The sequence below is a fragment of the Dermacentor andersoni genome, chromosome 6 (genome assembly GCF_023375885.2).
Source record: "Dermacentor andersoni chromosome 6, qqDerAnde1_hic_scaffold, whole genome shotgun sequence".
Classification (NCBI taxonomy): Eukaryota; Metazoa; Arthropoda; class Arachnida; order Ixodida; family Ixodidae; genus Dermacentor; species Dermacentor andersoni.
The window spans coordinates 97,521,868-97,539,927 of NC_092819.1; positions in this window are offsets into that span (position 1 = coordinate 97,521,868).

The window sequence follows — 18,060 nt, forward strand, 5'->3', positions numbered from 1 at the left end:
ACCAGTGCAGATCTTAGGCCAGACTGAAATTTAGAGTGGTGGTGTCCGCTCATCCTTGCTATATTTTTTTCCCATGTCATTTTTTGTTGAGGACAATAGTTGCATACGTGCCAGACGCACTTCAGTAATCGAACCCGTGTCACTTTTTTCCGATTGGTGAAATTCAAGTTGAAGCTTGTTGCTTTCTTTTTACAGCGAAGCTCTTTACCTCTAGCATATGCATCCCCCGAATGCGTTCCCAGAGGGGATACCCTGGGCGGCTTGCGTCCTTATCGTAGACAGGACATCGCACGCAGCGGACCATTTGGGAAAGAGGGACAAAGAGTGTGGCGACGGCGCCTGTGCACGTGGCCTGCGCTTCTGCGGTGGGAGATGCCAGCGTTGCTGGAAGGGAGGCGGGTAGTAGGGCAGAGGGGGAATGACTGTGGCGACGGCGCTGCAGCAATAGAAGCGGGTAGGGGAGAGAGAGAAAGAATATGGTGACAGCGTTGCAGCAATGGAGATGGCTAGGGGAGAGGGTGGAAAGAGTGTAGGCGCCAGCGTTGCAGCAATGGAGACGGGTAGGGGAGATAGGAAAGAGTGTGGGGCGACAGCGTTGCAGCAGTGGAGACGGGTAGGGAGGGAGGGGGAAAGAGGGTGGCGACGGCGCCGATGCACGTGGCCTGCACTTCTGTGGTTACAACGTCCCGCGCGTATGAGGTGCCCGTGCGCCTACACCAGCGGTTGCGGCAGATGCATGGGAGGTGCGGTGACCGCGGTGGTGCTTGTGTTGACTTTGTGCATGAAAAAAAAGAAAGATCTGTGATTTTATAATGCACGCAGCCCATGTATGCAGCCTAAACAGATTCGCTGGTAACCGTCCCCATTAGGATGTTGCTGCCCCGTGAATTCTTTTTGTCTTACATTTCTTAAGGTAAGCGATGCTAAGATAAGAAACTAAACCCAAATAACATATTACGTCTGAAAAAAGCATATAAGAGATAATGGAAGCCGTTCCTTCTTACAGACAAAAAGTAATGCTTGAAACTGCCTTGCCAGCATGCGTATTTTAATAAAGGAGCATCGGCTACATTGTGGCGCCACTGTTGCAGTACACTGGTCTGTTTGTAGGGGAGTTAGGCAGTAAGCAGTTTTTAAGATTTAAAGTACGGGCTAAATGTACTTAAATGAGACGCTTGGCCAACGCCTGTTCGATAGCACAAAGCCGGTGCACTTCGATACGTGTCGTTACGCTGCCTTGCCCGACTGCCGTAAAAACTAATGGGGACGCTCCCGAGTAAGCCGCCGTAATTTTGACGTCACCGTTTTCGTCCCGCTGGGATTGGCAATGGAAATTTCCGTCGAAGTAGTGTGATGTCATAAAACAAAGTGCACAAGCCAGCTATCTAGGAGGCGCTGGTGCAGCCTAGTAGGTAAAACACTCGGCTTCTGAGCGTGTGGTCGTAGGGTGGAAACTCACTACCGCCAAAGTTCTTTCTTTCGAATTTCTTCTTCTTTTATGCATTAATTTATTAATAGCGATCACCAGGCAAAATTAGAACGCAGGCGAGGACTTGCGCGGGCAAAGAACGAACGGACAGCACAGGCTTGCGAGAGTGAGGGTGACGTGGCGTCGCGACGATGCCCTATCCCTTCGCGTAGCATCTGGAGTGCCAGCGCGGCTGCAAGTGTTCCCTTTCGACCAATCTGCTCCGCCGAGGCGTACACGTGACGTGGCGTCGCAGCTAACGGGAATTCGGGTGCAGTTTCGCTGCTATAGACGCCGGCTTTTTTCGCTCCATGACCTATTTAATGCTTTCGCCTCAGCAAAATAATTGAGAAAGTTTCGTTAAGATCTGTAGACCTTAGAACATCTTATGTTTATGAGAGACAACATCACGTGATTTTGTGCTTCGAAACATCGAAAACGTCCGCCGTGTGAAGTACAGATAAATGAATGTAGGCAAGTGTTACCAGAAGGGAATGATATATATATATATATATATATATATATATATATATATATATATATATATATATATATATATATATATATATATATATATTGGTAGGCTTTGGTTAATTGCAATCATATAGTTACCAGCGCGGCGAGAACTGCATAATAAAAGAAACAAGAACAGCTATTTTTCTTTTTTCCATCTTTTTCTAACGATCTCTTTCATTTCTTTCCGTATCTTCACTGGCTCAGAAGAAGCCGCAGTACCGTTAGAAACGATCCACCACTCTGCCGGGCGTATGATAAGCTAAGACGAGCGGAAAATGGAATGAACCATTACGAAATACGGCAGTAGGACTGTTGCTCGCGCTGTTACTTGTAATTTTCTCAAATCAAGAATCCAAAATGTGCACGTTGCTGATATAATATCACCTATTTGTGTGATAAAAGTAACCGTGGGCCACCAGAGAATAGTCTTCACGATGATAATTGCAGAAACGATCTCAGAAATTCGTTTTAAACCGGAAGGTGGCTGTGCCGCCACCTTCTGAGGCATAGTTTTGTTCTCGTTCTCTTTTATTTTCTCTTTACTACAGAAAGCGTAATACGATAATCGGAACTATAGCTGCTACCTTTTATTAACCTGGCAGTTAGCGAATTGAAGAGTTTAATATATTTCGCTTTATTTAACTTCACCGCTGTTAGCTTCACATGAATGGTATTTGGTGAAAAATCTAGCTTCCTGATTCACTTCATTCTTCTATGTGACGTTTTCTGTGGAGTGCTGATACACGAAAAGAAATGATACATGTCTTCAAACAGCGGTCCACATTTGGCTTAACTTGCAACAATGAATGCGAAGAACTGCATTATCCTGTGATACTACGAGTATCCATACAACATGCAAAGCACGGAAATCGTGCTTCTGCATAAGCCAGTTCGGTGTGAATAATGCGTACTTGTTCCGATGGCACGGCATACCTTTCCATGCATTATGCGCCTTCTACACTGAAGCGCTCTCAAGTACACACTCACACGTGCGCACTCACACGTGCGCACTCACACTTGTGCACACACGAGCACATACACACACACCTTCGGATTAGCCAGCCAGAATAAACAGTGTTGTTGAGTAACAGCTCTACATAGTCCGCGTTACAAATACTTCGGAACTTAGAAATCGCCCACACAACCACCAAGAATTCTGTCACGGTCATCGAATCATTCGTTTCAGCTGTTACAAAGTACGGCTCGAGTAGCAAATGACTGGCTCGGTTCCCTCTTGCTCCTGAATGAGGATGGCACCGAGGCAAACTATGCTGGCATCCTTGAGAAGCTGATCAATACTTCCTTCGAGAAATTCTCTCGGAACAGGATTCGTTTGCAGACGTTTCTGGAGATCCCAGACGGCATCTTATTGGTACTGCTCATATACAAAGGGGACCTCGTCCTTTGGAAGTCGATAAAGGGATCTGCTGTTTTTGAAAAGTTAGCCACGAAACGTCTGTAATACACGCAAAGACCGAAAATTGGCGGTGGTTGCGTTTTCTTCGCCGGCGTTGGAAAGGTGGCCACAGCCATGGTTTTTTCCTGATCTGGTCGAATGCCATCATATATAGCTTAAGACATGGCCTGATAACTTTAGTTGATCGTATCCAAAATGGCATTTTCAGGTATTAGAGAGTGGTTGGCAATAAGAATGACATAAATGTCGTCTTGTAGGCGCTGTAGGTGCTGCTAAAAGTTGCAGAAAACACCACGATTTTACCTAACCACACGAGACATGGCTGCCATTTCAGACCTGGCAAAACAGTGTCCATCAAACACTGGAATACAGCAGGCGCAGACCATAAGCCTAACGGAGCGACCTTAAATTCGTAGAGTTCATCGGGAGCAATAAAGGCGGATTTCTCGCGATCATGGCGATTAACATCTATATGCCAGTAGTCACTACGTAGATCCATTGAGGAGAAAATTTGGGTGTGTAGACGACAATCGAAGAATAAACGTCCTTTTTTGTAACATACTTCAGCTTATCGTAGTCAACGCAAAAATTTAGGGTACCGTCTTTCGTTTTGCCAGCACAACGAATGGCGCACAGGGTCTCGTTGAAGGCTGAATGATGTCGTTGGCAAGCAAACATTTGTTGGACTTGGTACCGAATGGCGTCTTGCTGTCTGCGAGAAATGCGGGGGCATGGTGATGCAGCGGTCTTTCATCGGGGTCAGTAATACTGTGCTGCGTAATCGCGGTGTGATTGACCTTCGACGTTGAGGCGAAGCTGTCTTGCGCTTTTGTTGTGTAGCCAATAGTTCAGAATTCACATCGATTTACTGGTTGTCGGTAGGTTACCCTGGGAATTTTCAGAGGTCTAACCAACTGCGAAGCATGCAACATAGTCGCTGACTGGCTCCTAATAGGGGATCGCATTACGTTGATCACACTGCTGATATTCGCGGTCAATACTGGTCTCTAAGATCTCCATTGTCAACGATGTCACCTGCACGACACCACAGGCAATGCAAGCCCGCCGACGCAACAGGACCGACAGATTGACTTCAGTGATTCCGACAAGGAGACTGTCGCCGGCGCTTTCCACAGTGACTAACCTAGTTATCCCGAGTATAAACGTAATATATAGTCGTGGTAGATACGTGAATTCATGACCTGTGGGCAGCGGTCATCTCTGTGAGTTACTGGCTTGCCGGAAAATGTCACTAGCCCCTGGCGAAGGTTACTCTCAACGGAAATCCTTGCTAAGAATAAGTTGCCCGGGACACTCAGTCAATAGAGACTTTTAGCGTGTCCGCTATTCCGGCAAACTGGGGCGGTTTGGGCGGATTACCGGATGGTCGGGGGCGTAAACGCGAGCGGCCGGAGCGGTGAAGCCGCCTGGTGGTGTAGAGCTCAACCAGACAAATACAGAGCTAAAATTGCAGTAACCTACGTTATTCTGTTTCGCTGCTGGTGCAAATTTCGGCAGTGGTGTAATTGTGTTCACAATTACGCTAAAAAGAATATAGTAATTGGCTCTGTGTTTAGGTGGTTGAGCTTTGCGCCAGCAGCTGGCGCCACCAACTTGGCCGCTCACGTTTACGCCCCCGCTAAACCGGCTAACCGCCCGCGCTTGCCGGAATACTGGACACGCCAAATGACTCTATTATGGTGGATTAAACGGCGCAGATGGGCAGACTTCAACCTTCAGAGTATGTATACCTATCGGCATCACAATATAACGACCAACTCTACGGATAAGAGGCCCTGGCCAGGGGCTGCCATCGCCTTGCGAAGTGAAAACCCAGTTCCCTGCCCCTAACAAGATCATCAGCGCCAATATCTACAAGAGCGGTGACTGGGTGATTGTCAGCAGAAACAAGTATGCCAACGTAAACACTTTGGTCTTGGCCGCAGGAAGCAAAAACCGTCACTAGTAAACAGTCGTCGTCGTCAAGTTGTAGGAGTGAAATATGTTAAACTGTGATCAAGAGTAGTCCCACTTCCAAAGGTCGCTGTTCTTATTTTCTCCGACTTAGAATTGGGTACCTATGACCAACAAAGACAGAGTAGTGCAGCGGCTAGGTGGCGTCAATCGCCGAGAAATAGCAATCGAGGCTGGTGCCCCTGTGGAAGGGGCGACTGTTCAAACAGCTGGATCTTCGCAAGTGACGGTGAATGTTAATTTGACAGGTATTTCTCGATCTCTCTGGGACGTTTGGCTTCACATATACGATGAACATAAGGGTGAAATCCTCAAAGACCCGCCGTTCGATACGTGCACTCGTCATACAGGTGGTCCGCTCCACCGCAATGGAAGCAAAGCTGCTGATTGTCGGTTGACGCCACACATCTGATTTCCAGTAAAACACGTTGTAAGGCTAGTTGGTGCACAGCCTTGTCCTGTTTTTGTTCCTTCTTAGTGTGCTGTCACTTTTGGCGCTTCATCTTTTAAGATAGGATTTACGCTTACCGGGTCAAGGGCTGTAGTGCTTGTGCGCATGCGCAGCTTGTCCGGAGAATCGGTGCATTGGGGCGCTGCAACGTAAAGCTGTTCAAAACATTTCTATTTCAATTTTGAAATTAGCTATCCACGATTGTTCATAAAATTTTTGGGCCACCCCTACTTCACCTGTCTGTCACGCGACGTCATGAAAGCGTAGAAAACGCCCCATCTGATATGATATGTGCACAATGGTGTATGATTAGACCGAAGGAAACAAAAATACTTACTTCTGATTGGACGCCCTTTTCGCCATTAGTCTTTTGCTGTTGGTGAAACGTTTTCGGGCTGCGCCGCCTTCTCCTGTCTGTGACGCAACTTCATAAAACCGCGAAAACACACCACGTCAAAGTGATGCGAACGCGTTAAAGACGAATTATTATGCCGAACAAACTGATTGTTTTGTTCTGAATAGCCGGTGACTGCCCCGTTACGAAAATAATAGAAGGTTGCTCACCGATCGCTCCGGCACTGACTACTTCGAGCTGCCTGAGTACATGGATTGATTTGCGCAAAATAATTTTTTTCTGCGTGGTAGTCTAACGTTATTGAGCCCTTCCAGCACGTATCGCTCTGCCAACTCTTCTTTGCTGAGAGTCCGTTCTGGCGGCATTTTTAACCTTCCGTTGCGCGCCGCCGCGATTTTCGACCAGCCACCGCAAGCTAAGTAATGGGGAAGTGGACCAATCGCAGACGCCGGCCCCGCCCTTCTCATCCGGTTATCTGCCTTCAATGTGCTAGCTCGGTCCCGTCAAACCGTCTACACTTGAGTCGCCTCTTGTCAGCCAATTAGATAAGAAAAACTGCTCAAAATAGGTAATCATACTCGCTTTGAAAGCAACAAAAGGGACCTCCTATAAAGGATGAGCAAAACGAGAACAAGGTAAAAGGGGAAGCCAACGTTTCCACAAGTGGACTTGTCTTTTTAAGACGACAAGAGACAAGTCCACTTGTCGAAACATTGGCTCCCGCTTTTTGCCTTGTTCTCGTTTTGCTCATCGGCTTCAATTTCCTTCTCGCGCATTCCGCGTGTTTCCCCTGGACTCCTATAAACGAGGAGCGCGTTTGAATGGGCATTTCAAACAACGCTGAAAATTACCGCCCGATGCTTGCTGCGGTGGTTACATAAAATTGACGCCAGCAGATTGGAATGAAAACAGATTGAAATAGTTTCGCGTTACAGGGTCCTTGGTTCTTCAAGAGAAAGAAGGTAACAATAGTGCGTGGCTCATGGACTGTGGAGGAGGCCATGGGGCTTCATCGTAAAACTGCATGGAGGCTTCAGTACCAGTCTGTGTCAAAGAATGTGCCACCTGTTAGACTTTCTCGTGGATAATGTATTTTATTGAAGTCACGGTTAGCTGATGTTGCACCCCTTGAAGCAGACGGAGCTGTTCACGCACAACGTACAAGTTACCGAAATCATTCAGTAACAACGTAAGCGATGATACCGTCCCAGTGATGTGGAGGTATTACAGCAAGAAAAGCCGCTGGTGCACTACTTCCATGGTCTTCGCCTGGCTAACGAGCTCGGCTGCCATAGTCAGCACCCGCTGTGCCAGTCCAGCACACAACTTCTCCTTGACTATCTGCATCAGTAGGTCAACTTTCTTCCCCTCTGTCTTATCGGGTTAAGGAATCTTGTAGTGTCGCTACATTTCTTCAACAAACATGGCGAATTTTTCGTTGGGCTTCTGGACCTGACAATGCAAGGCTTGCTCTGCTCTCTCCTTTCTTTCGGCGCTGCTGTAAGTATCACGCAGCTGCCGCCGCAATTCCTGTCAGGTGATAAGAAATCGCGCATGGCTTTGGAACCATCTTGAGGCCGAGTATTCGAGTGCAACATGCACGTTCCTTAGCTAAATTTCTGTCGTGGTCCCAATGATTGAAAGTGGACACACGATCGAAATCATCCAGCCATTTTCCCCGTCCCTGAAAGGGTCTCCGTGGAAGGACCGCGACATGCGCGTCGTGTAGTGAGCTGACGTGTATGCACGACGAAACGCAAAGTACTTGTGTGATATACGTGAATAAGTGTGGTATAGAAGTTACAAGAAAAGGAATAAGGTGGCTGAGAGAGGCTGGTCAACGTTTCTACAGGCCGACCAATCTTTGCCAAAGGCGGTTTTGTCATCCTCGGTGGGTTAGCTTTAACAGGTTAGTAGTGTGACGTCACATGCTGTCGATGTCAGCGGCGGCTCTATCATCAAAAGCACCATGTCCATGTTTCTTTTGCCAGCACTCACGACCCCAGAAATCAGTCAGGCAAGTCTATAAAAATTTTAAGAAACGCGGAAAAAGAAAAATTGCTTTTTACGGGAAAACAGTGCATGAAAAAGAACGATGCGCGTTATCAGCTGTATAATTAGGCGACAACGAATAACGAAGCTAATAATACTGACTGTTGCGACTATAAACTTAATTGCATTGCCTAAACTCATTTTATCAAATTGTAGCTATGTATTCAATCAAGTGGCTCCGTTGCCATAGGTGTTTTAAATAAATAAGAATTTTTGTAATCCGTGGCCCGACAATTGTGCTCATGTATTCGGCTTTGGTGGTCTATACATGGCCTTGTATAGGGTGTTGAAGTATGTAGTAATCATACTACTTAGCTCACTGCGAATGTTCTGTAGTGTGTAACAGTTTTAAATGAAGACTGTAGTGCGGCGAAGTTCCAGGGGTTCGAAATCTCACATTTTTTCCTGTGTTATCTTGATTTGCCAGAGAGCGTATTATGCGGCCACAAATGGCACCTTTTTCAGTTCACTTTTACCTCTCGCTGTAGAGTGGCACGGTATGTTCCATGCACATCCTGGAACAGACCTATAGCAGGCGACTTCTGAATAAACACCCGAGTATTTTCAGAATAAGATAGGGTATTCCGACGAAGAAATCCCAAGCTCTTACGCGCTTTTGCTACTACGTAGTCAACGTGCCGATGCTAAGAGGGCACATAAAGAACAACTAAACATCTGTACCCTCTAATTATTTGTTGAGTGCATTAATAATCATACGGTCAAAACTTCCCGCAGGTATCCCGTTCGAAAACCTCGTGCAGACAGTCTCTTTCAGCTAAACTTTACTATGTTTTATCATTTTTGCGTATTTGATTAGGTACACGAAATTCGGGCTCGTGTAAAGCTTTTTCTGAACTGCATACGTATAACTGAAATATAATGAAATTGATGATCGGTATAACGACTTGCGTCTTATGCAAGCCAATTTTTATTATTACTTTTTGCGCTCGATCGCGATCAAGAACAACTAGGCTGCAGCAGTCGCCAAATATTCCCTGAATTCACGTTGCGGGACGTTAGGCGTAATTTTACAGTAGCGATTCTAGTCGCCTATGCGGATGTGACACGCCAGCTGTTGCGTACACGTGCGCAGATATCCGCGCACCAATTTTTCCACGCAAGATGCTGTATGCTCATGCGCTGCGCATGTATTCAGTTACGTGCGCGCCAACTCCACACGCAACACTAGAGACGCATGTTCTCTATGGCGTAAACAAAGTCGTGATTGTGGAACAATTTGGTTTTGCATACTCAGGTTCTTCGTCATAACTTCGTTTCTGACGCTTTACTTCAGCCTCCGAGGCCTAGCGCGTTGGAGGCGAGATTCACATTATAGTGGCGAACGTATTATCTTGCGTTTGGGGTCACGTCATAACGCAGAAGCACAAACGCTATTGAACAGACGCGCACCTGCGTATAATGGACCTCTGCGCGGAGTTCAAGAATTCTCGCAACAGGTGCGTCGTGAATGCAAGTGATTGTTCCGACCTAGCAACATGGCTCGGCTAGCGTCACGTGGCTGAACTCGCTTAGCGGGATCAATATTCTCACTATGTTATTGTCGTAAGTCGCGAGCACCTGCTGCTAAACATTAGAAATGTGGAAGCACATGTTTTCTGCACCGCTCTCATCGCAACATCCCTCCCGCCGCAAAAAAAAAGTTAACAAAAGATATAAACTCATTGTGCGGCATTGCAGCGTGCACATTGCCAAGTTCTTGGGAGCCGTAAATTAACTGCTGTTTTTGCTGCACAGTTGAAGCACTGATGTGTACAAAACTTGGAAACTATCAGCCCTTATAGGCCCTACCAAATTCTATAAAAAATCACAGAGCATGTTGTGAACATAAAGCTTGCTAAATTATTTCATGAGGTGCGCAATAATACGCGACACCAGCTTGGTTTACAAACAGAGAAGTTTGCACAGTTGCGCTGGGCTCAGTAAACAAGTTTATTGAAAAGGAAGGAAAAATGGGAAGGGTCGCCCCTAGTCCGGTGCTCCCATAACATATTCGGCGATTGCCTGTAACCGTCGAATCAGCGGCTGGCGGACCTCGGAAGCGCCGTCGCTGAGGATGCATTGCCACTGCTCTGCGGCGCTCGATGCAAAAAGAATACGGGGGAGGGAACGGTATACCACTGGTATCAATACCAAAACATCTGACGTTGGGCCCTACGCCAATCAGAAATATTTTTTTTTTGTGCTTACGGCTAATGCGTGATTGGCGCAACTCTCCCTATCCCACTTTCAGATCACATTGTTAAGTCGTAATGTCAATAAAGCCAAATACATCATACTCATGACTAAAAATAAGCAATTTGACAATGATCTAACATAGACATTTTAAGATGTCTGGGTTGAATGACTGGCCTGTTGCAAGTTTAAATTATTTCAATTTGAATCCCCCAACCCAGTTAAACTGTACGAAGACTTGACCACATTTATCGAGCCTCTGAAGGAAAGGGTTGTTATGCCCGGTTACACATAAATAAACTATGAGGATTCGGAAAAACGCATCCCCCACGTTAGGGCGTGGGGCTTCGGAGCGGGATTTCTCAACTCTCTCGAAAACTCTGCTCTGAGTGAGTCGGGCAAGACAGCAATGTTGGAAAGGTGCCGCAAGTTTATTTCTGCATGCATCGAGAGCGTGATGAAGCTGCTTCCATCAAATCTGAAGCTCCTCACTGACTTGAAACTTATCGAGCCTAATAATATCAAGCAGCATTCTTTTGATTCCTTCTGTCGCTCCTTCTCAGACTTCGTGGAAGACAGCACAGTTTCTTCGCTAGAGTCCGAGTATCGCCTGCTGCAGACGACTATTCACAATATGGCAGAAGGCGTCGAAAGCATCACCAAGTTGTGGGCTAGCATCAAGAATGCTAAAAACAGTGCCGGAAATCCATTCTTTCACCTGCTGTCTCCGCATGCTTTGTCCCTACCTGCGCTGCTTATTTCGAACGCAGACGTCGAACGCGTGTTCAGCCAGATTTCATTGACAAAAAATGATTTGAGAAACCGCATGTCGAATAAGACACTGCAAGCTCTCCATCACGTTAAGTTTCGTCTGGCAGAGAGTGGGGACTGCTGCAAAGATTTTCAGCTAGTTGAACAGTTTCTGTCGCGGTTCCACTCCGCCATTCTATGTGGTCCAAGTGGAAGTGGAAGCTAATTTAAATAGGGCTACGCTGTATATCTAATCCATTGGTGTAGCTCCCAGTGTGAGAAGCATCAACCGGGACTCTACCCAAAGTCTTTTTTTCGTTCTTTGCATGTCTTTGTCAAGCAGTTTCGTATTACGCGAAAGCTGCGATGGTTTCGTGGTATTTCTTGAACGTGGCATATTATTAGAGTGACAAGCTCTGTAAATATATGAAAAAAGATGTTCGTTCGCAGTGAAGATGGCAAGGCTCCCGAAAGGTCGGTGAAGGATCGCCTACCAAAGTCAGGATGATAACTCGTCGATTTTCATACCGTACTCCGACAATTTTTTTCCCTTTAAACGATGTGCGTACGACCAATTGCGATTATGGTTGACTCTTTAGAGGCACCTAGTTTGTGGTCATTGTAATTCCTCTTTGTTCGTCTTACTAGTCATCACAGTGTACTTTGCTCACACGTATTATCCAACTGTGATGAGAAAAAAGAACTGCGTTCGATATACATAATAGCTCCTTGGGGTGCTGTTACGTGCGTACATTTTTATTCTTTGCACGTATCGCAGCGGTGGCTGGGCAAATAGTTCTTGCCAGTTTGTAAGTATATATGTAGTGTTCTACTGACTTCGTATTCTGATGCATAGTGTTTAAACTTGTTGGACAAAGGCGTTTACTTTGTAGTACATGACAGCCGTGCGCGATCAATCAAATTGATTTTGTGTGTTCCCTAGCGTAACTACATTTCTTTATTATTTTTTCAAGTAACACTGAAAGTAACGTACACCCCTCCCTATCGGAAATATGGCAACACGCGCACCCGTGCCGGCATTCATAGAAACTTACGTACACGTTGCCATATTGCACGACTCTTGCAAGCGAATCCCTGTTTAAATATTGCGCAATTCAACTCTTATCCATATTAATACCACCTGGATTATTGCCAACGCTGTTCTCCAGGTAGCAATTGAAACTATAAACTTTAATTCACCTCTTCTCTTCTGTTTTGTTTCTTCCCACACAAAAGCGAATTGCAGTCACAACTGCCGCTTCTGCGCACGAGGAAAATTTGAGAAGGTTTCAAGCTTTCTCCAGAGTCCAATGTGCTTCCAAGCAGCAGCATTTGCTCACTTACCGTCGAGTTGCTTTCCAGTAAAAAATACAAAATTGAGAGAGAAAGAGAGAGAAGGGGATAGAAGTAACATGCTCATTTTGTGAATAAAGCTTAGGAAAGGTATCTCTATTCTAAAATGTTTTGAGCTCGAGCCGCCTCTTGGGTACCCGATCGTGACCAGCTGAAGCTGATGCTCGAGGTTGGAGCTAGCAATATTTTGCCCGAATCTTATAGAAAAATGCCTCGCGTAAAGCGAGGCATGAACTAAAGTTAGCTCAGTACGTGACTCAGTAAATACCGAAAATGTCATGAGTAAATCGGAAAAGAAATCTTTCTGCTCATTGCAACGATAAGTGGTGTCAACATCCACGTCTGAGTGGCAGCTGTCACTAGAATTTTTTACGTTATCTTGAGGCCAGTGTTTTATTTATTTATTTATTTATTTATTTATTTATTTATTTATACATACTGCAGCGCAATTTGCGCTATAGCTGGAGTGGGTTCAGAAAAGGTACAGAAAATGCAATGGAATATACAGCGGTAAGCACAAGTGAACACTTTTACAAAAGAGCACTGATGAAAGGAAATTACACAAATAAACACAAGTGAACACTTTTACAAAAGAGCACTAATGAAAGAAAAATACACAAGAAGTTATACAAATGCTGCCGGTCATGGGTGAGCCCGATTATCATCTAGGATGGCGGTTGCAAAAATTTGGGATGAGCATGAGCGAATGGACCCAGGTAATGAATTCCAGTCTTCGAGTGAGCGGGGAAGAAAGCTGAATTTGAACATGTTAGTACGTGCGTAGTAGGGTATCAAATTTAGGTCATGATGTCTTCTCGTTGATGATCCCGGCTCGAAGTTAATGTAATTATCATTTGAGAGCCTAACCGAAGAATTGACCATGCAATGCAAGAATTTTATTGATTCGACACGGCGACGAGAAGAGAGCGTGTTTAGGTTCAAGGAAGAAAGTGTTGAAGAGGGGCGAAAAGTCGCGATCGTAACGATGACATATAAATCGCACAGCTTTTTTCTGTTTTGTTTTTAGTTTATTAATCTCTAACTGCTTATGCGGGTTCCAAACTACAGATGCATAATCAAGAACAGGGCGGATTAGAGATTTATACATTATGTAACTTTGTGGCTTTAGGAGATCGGGTTAACGTTTGCCTTAAGTAACCTAATTTTTTTAGTGCTTTACTGCATATGTAATCAATGTGTTTGGACCATGACATGTTATGCGTAAAACTGACACCAAGATACTTATACTCAGAAACCTTATCTACAGAATGGCCATTGAACGAGTAACTGAAAAGGGAGGGGGGAGATTTGTCGCAGAAAGACATCAGAGCGGTTTTATTGAAATTAATGTTCATTTGCCAAGTACTACACCAATCGCAAAACCTAGAAAATGACTGTTGAAGGCGATAATGATCATTAGAAGAGTTAATTACTTCATATAGAACGCAGTCACCAGCATAGAGACGGATGTTAGAAGAGCAGTGAAGTGGGAAGTCGTTTATATATAATAAAAAAAGAAGTGGCCCAAGGACGGAGCCTTGGGGTACACCTGATGTCACATCAACAGTAGCGGAGTCAGTCGAATTGTAAGAGACGAACTGGGAGCGAAATGAGAGAAAGCTTAAAATCCAGTTAACTAAATGAGGATTATTCAGTACAGCATTAAGTTTAGCAATAAGTTTAGAATGTAAAACGGTGTCAAATGCCTTCGAGAAACCTATAAAAATGGCATCAACCTGGTTGCCTACATCAAGGTTAAATGAAATGTCATGCGTGAACTCAACGAGCTGCGTTAACGTGCTAAAACCGCGCCTAAACCCATGTTGCATGTTGGACAGTAAGTTATTTGATTCCAGAAAGAGCGTGATGTGCTTATGAATGATGTGTTCCAGCATTTTGCATGACTGTGACGTCAGTTAAATTGGCCTGTAGTTCGACAAACACTGCTTATCTCCAGATTTATAAAGAGGGAGCACTTTGGCTAACTTTCATGAAGAAGGTACAGAGAGGATGATAAGGTCTGCGATGGTTGCACGCGGCGAAAGTAATTTTGGAGTCGGAAATACGCGGTGAGATTTGGATACCACCTACACTATCTATAATACGCCTGCAGAACATCAGCAAACGTTTTGATTATGATTTTGGCTACTTTTCCGTCACGAAAACTTTTGGCTTGGCTATCTTTGGGCTACATTTCGAGGTCATTTGGCTATCTTTTGTGGGGACCATCTGGCAACCCTGACCAGTTCATTAAATTATCTCGAACGTGTGCCTGTTCTACACAGTAGTGCCTAGTACACTAGTACTAATGCTCCTGGAGATATCGGGATTCGCGATGCCAGGGCATTTCGCAGGCAGACAGCACACATCGGCCGTCTGAGCAAGTCTGCTCGCTTGGCTTGCACGTTTGCCCTTCGCAACGACTGCGTCGAGTAAACCAATTGTATTTAATTACGGGCGAACTAAGTGTACACTGTTAATCGTTTTGGCAAAAATTAGTGGTCTTCGACGAGCTCGGGCTGGATCGCCAGCGCCATCGGCCACGGCGTCCACCGAGCTAGGCCTACCGGCGCTATCGCTGGCTTCAGTGGAGCCGCCACTGGACAACGCTCTGCGATGAAGTGTTTTGTCACTGGCACAGGGATAATTTTACTGACAGTGTTCGCGTAAAGCGAAGAAGTGTTTTGCAAAGTTGTTTATATTGTGTTTCTTGACGTGGATATGAAGTCATCCGAGCGTGTACAAGCTGGGGCGCTGGATCTGGGTGGAGCTTACGCGCTGCTCGCTCGTTCGGATGTACGTATGGCACGTACCGTGTGCTCCGAATCGTCGTCTGCCGCATGCTGGAGCATGCAGTGCCGCACGTCTGATCGGAAGCCGAATCGTACCGTGTGTCTCCTGCAGTCCATTGGATTCCGGGTCACAGTGGTATTTGCGGAAGCGATAAAGCCCATGATTCGACGCGAGATCTGGTTTTTAATGGATCCGTTTCACAGGGGCCTCCACCTTCTCAGCCTGATTTTCCCGATCGTGATAAAGTACAGTGCTTCATTAAGGAGCAGCGACAGAAGCACCTGCAAGACGCTGTACCCCCCGGCCACTACCCACTGCCTCCTGGTTTACTTCGCGCTGGGCCAATGCTTCTTTTCGGCTGCAGTCTGGCGTCACCTTCACACAGAACGGGCCAGAAAAGTGGCGAACTTACGCGAGACGTGACCTTGGGGCAGTCGGCAAAATATGCAAGTTGACGGCGACATACATGCCTTCACCAGTTGCGGCTTCACCTCTCCAGACTACGAGCAACCCTGAGGTGGGTCTCTCCGGCCTTGGTGGGTTTGTCCGGATTCGACCAGATGGTGCCCAGATGACTGTCGCGCTGCAGCCCTGGGGTATCTCCTGGACATTTTCGCGGGCTGTCACACTAGTTGGAGACCTTGCTACTCGTTGACAACTTCCCACTCTCTTTCTTGTGCCTCGTAATAGGCCAAAGAACCATGCCATCGAAAATAGAACTTTTATTCAATCGGTAAAAATGAAGAGGAGGGAAGAAACTTTCCAACATAAGAGACTGGCAAATTAGTGTACATCTGAATATTGCACTTCATGATAGCAATTTACTCTGCAAATCTTGTCTTGTGATTTACTGATATCTGCTATACTTTTCCGGGGTGGACGGTCTTCGCCAGAGAAGGTTCGTCCACTTAAAAAAGTAATGAGACATCGTGCATCATTTATGAAGCTTGGCTGTGACACTACTTCTGCAGTAGTTTAGTAATATTTACTCAAAAATAATTTGGTGCAGCAAGAAAGCCTAATACTCCATAGGTGTTATATTGACATTACGCGAAATATTTTCAATTTGTCTAGAGCGTTGTAGCCTTCCAGGTCGCCAGGTAACTTTGTGTAGATTCGCCTTGATGTTAATAACGTTTGTGTTTGCTTACACATCGAACTTTGTGTGATTGCGTATTGTAACACCCCATGAGGTGCTCATTATTGCACGTGCAATTCTACATGTGTGCCTACTGATGAGGCACACATGTACATTGCCCAGTATGAGCTGCGCAACACAGTGTGCATGGTCGAAATGGCTCCAAGTCTATATAGCAGTGCCGATGTGCGAAAAATTGCAATGGTCCACACCGTTAATATTGCTGGTATATTAAAACCAATTTTCAGTATATCGGCAGCGCCATACAGTATTCGTGCTCCTTCAACCACGGGCACCGTGTTGCAGCTCATATTGAACGCTGTTGTATCTTCTTCGTAAGCTTGCTCCTTTTTTACAACATTTCGCTTCTCCAGCAGCACAGTTCAGGAACATGTAGTTACGCAATCTGTGGGACAGACAGCACAAAGAAGGCGATATAGCAATACAAGCGCACGTGTAAACTTTACCTGCGCTTTTCTTTCATTGTTGATGAGTCTAAAGCATATGTTCTGCATAATGAACGTCTAGACCATACGCAGATTCTGTGAGCGCTCGACATAGGCTGTTCTATACAAGTGCGCATTATCGACTGCCACTCGTATAGGCATTAGCTGCTTCAGTTTAAGAAGCAAAAGTGACCGCCACCATGTTCCTTCGTAGAAAGCATCAAAACCGCACAGGATATCTTTCCCGTTTTCGGAATCACGCATTCTACCACAGACGTATCGTCGAGCGTATGTGATTTAGATTCATTGAGGGAAAACCATATCGCTAAACGGACAAGGGGGGTACATCGTTAGGAGCTTGCCATGCTATCACGTCTCGTTTTTCGCAATATTCTTTTTTCTCTCGTGAAACTCTTTCGTATTCTTTTTCGCCCTACAAGCTCAAGTGCGAACCATTCTACAGTCATTGAGATACTGCTTTCTGCTCTTCGCAAGCTGAGTATTTACCATAAACGCTTGAGGATAGCCCGTATATTTTTCGCCTCCGCTTTTATTATTATGATATAGTTATGGGGACTCTCCAGGTGCATTTCTGCTGTCGCCGTCGCCGTGAGGTTCCGTATAAAGTCCATTGGTGAGAAAATCGTCGCCGCACGTTGTGTGCTGTATGTGCAAGGGAAAGCTTGCGAGGGTGAGCCGTCAGTCACCGATCAATCTTGCTTACACCAGGGAGAGAGGCGGGAAGGTAGCTCGCCACTTCCGTCGCGCGCAAGGCTCCGGGGAGAGGGTAGGGAGCGGGGATCACGCTTTACTCCGGGCGGGACTCGCGCGCCTTCCCGGGGCGCCGTATCTTGAAAGCCATCTGTGACGGGGACCGAGTCCACGCGCGCTGTGTTTTCGCGGCTTAGTTCGAGTTGACGCGAGACGCAGCACCATGGTGAATTAGCTCGCTGCTGCTGCCACTCTTCCTTACTCCAACATTTTGACAGCGAGTTTCCGCGGTCATCGAGTGAGGTGTGTTCGTATTTGCTTGTGCGCACGGGACCCCTTGCTTGTTATCTTAGTTAGTATGCCTATGTTTACACTTTTATATGACTGGTAAATCTACTGGGCCCTATAGCGTAAAACTATTCCAACATGTTTTTATTGCAATC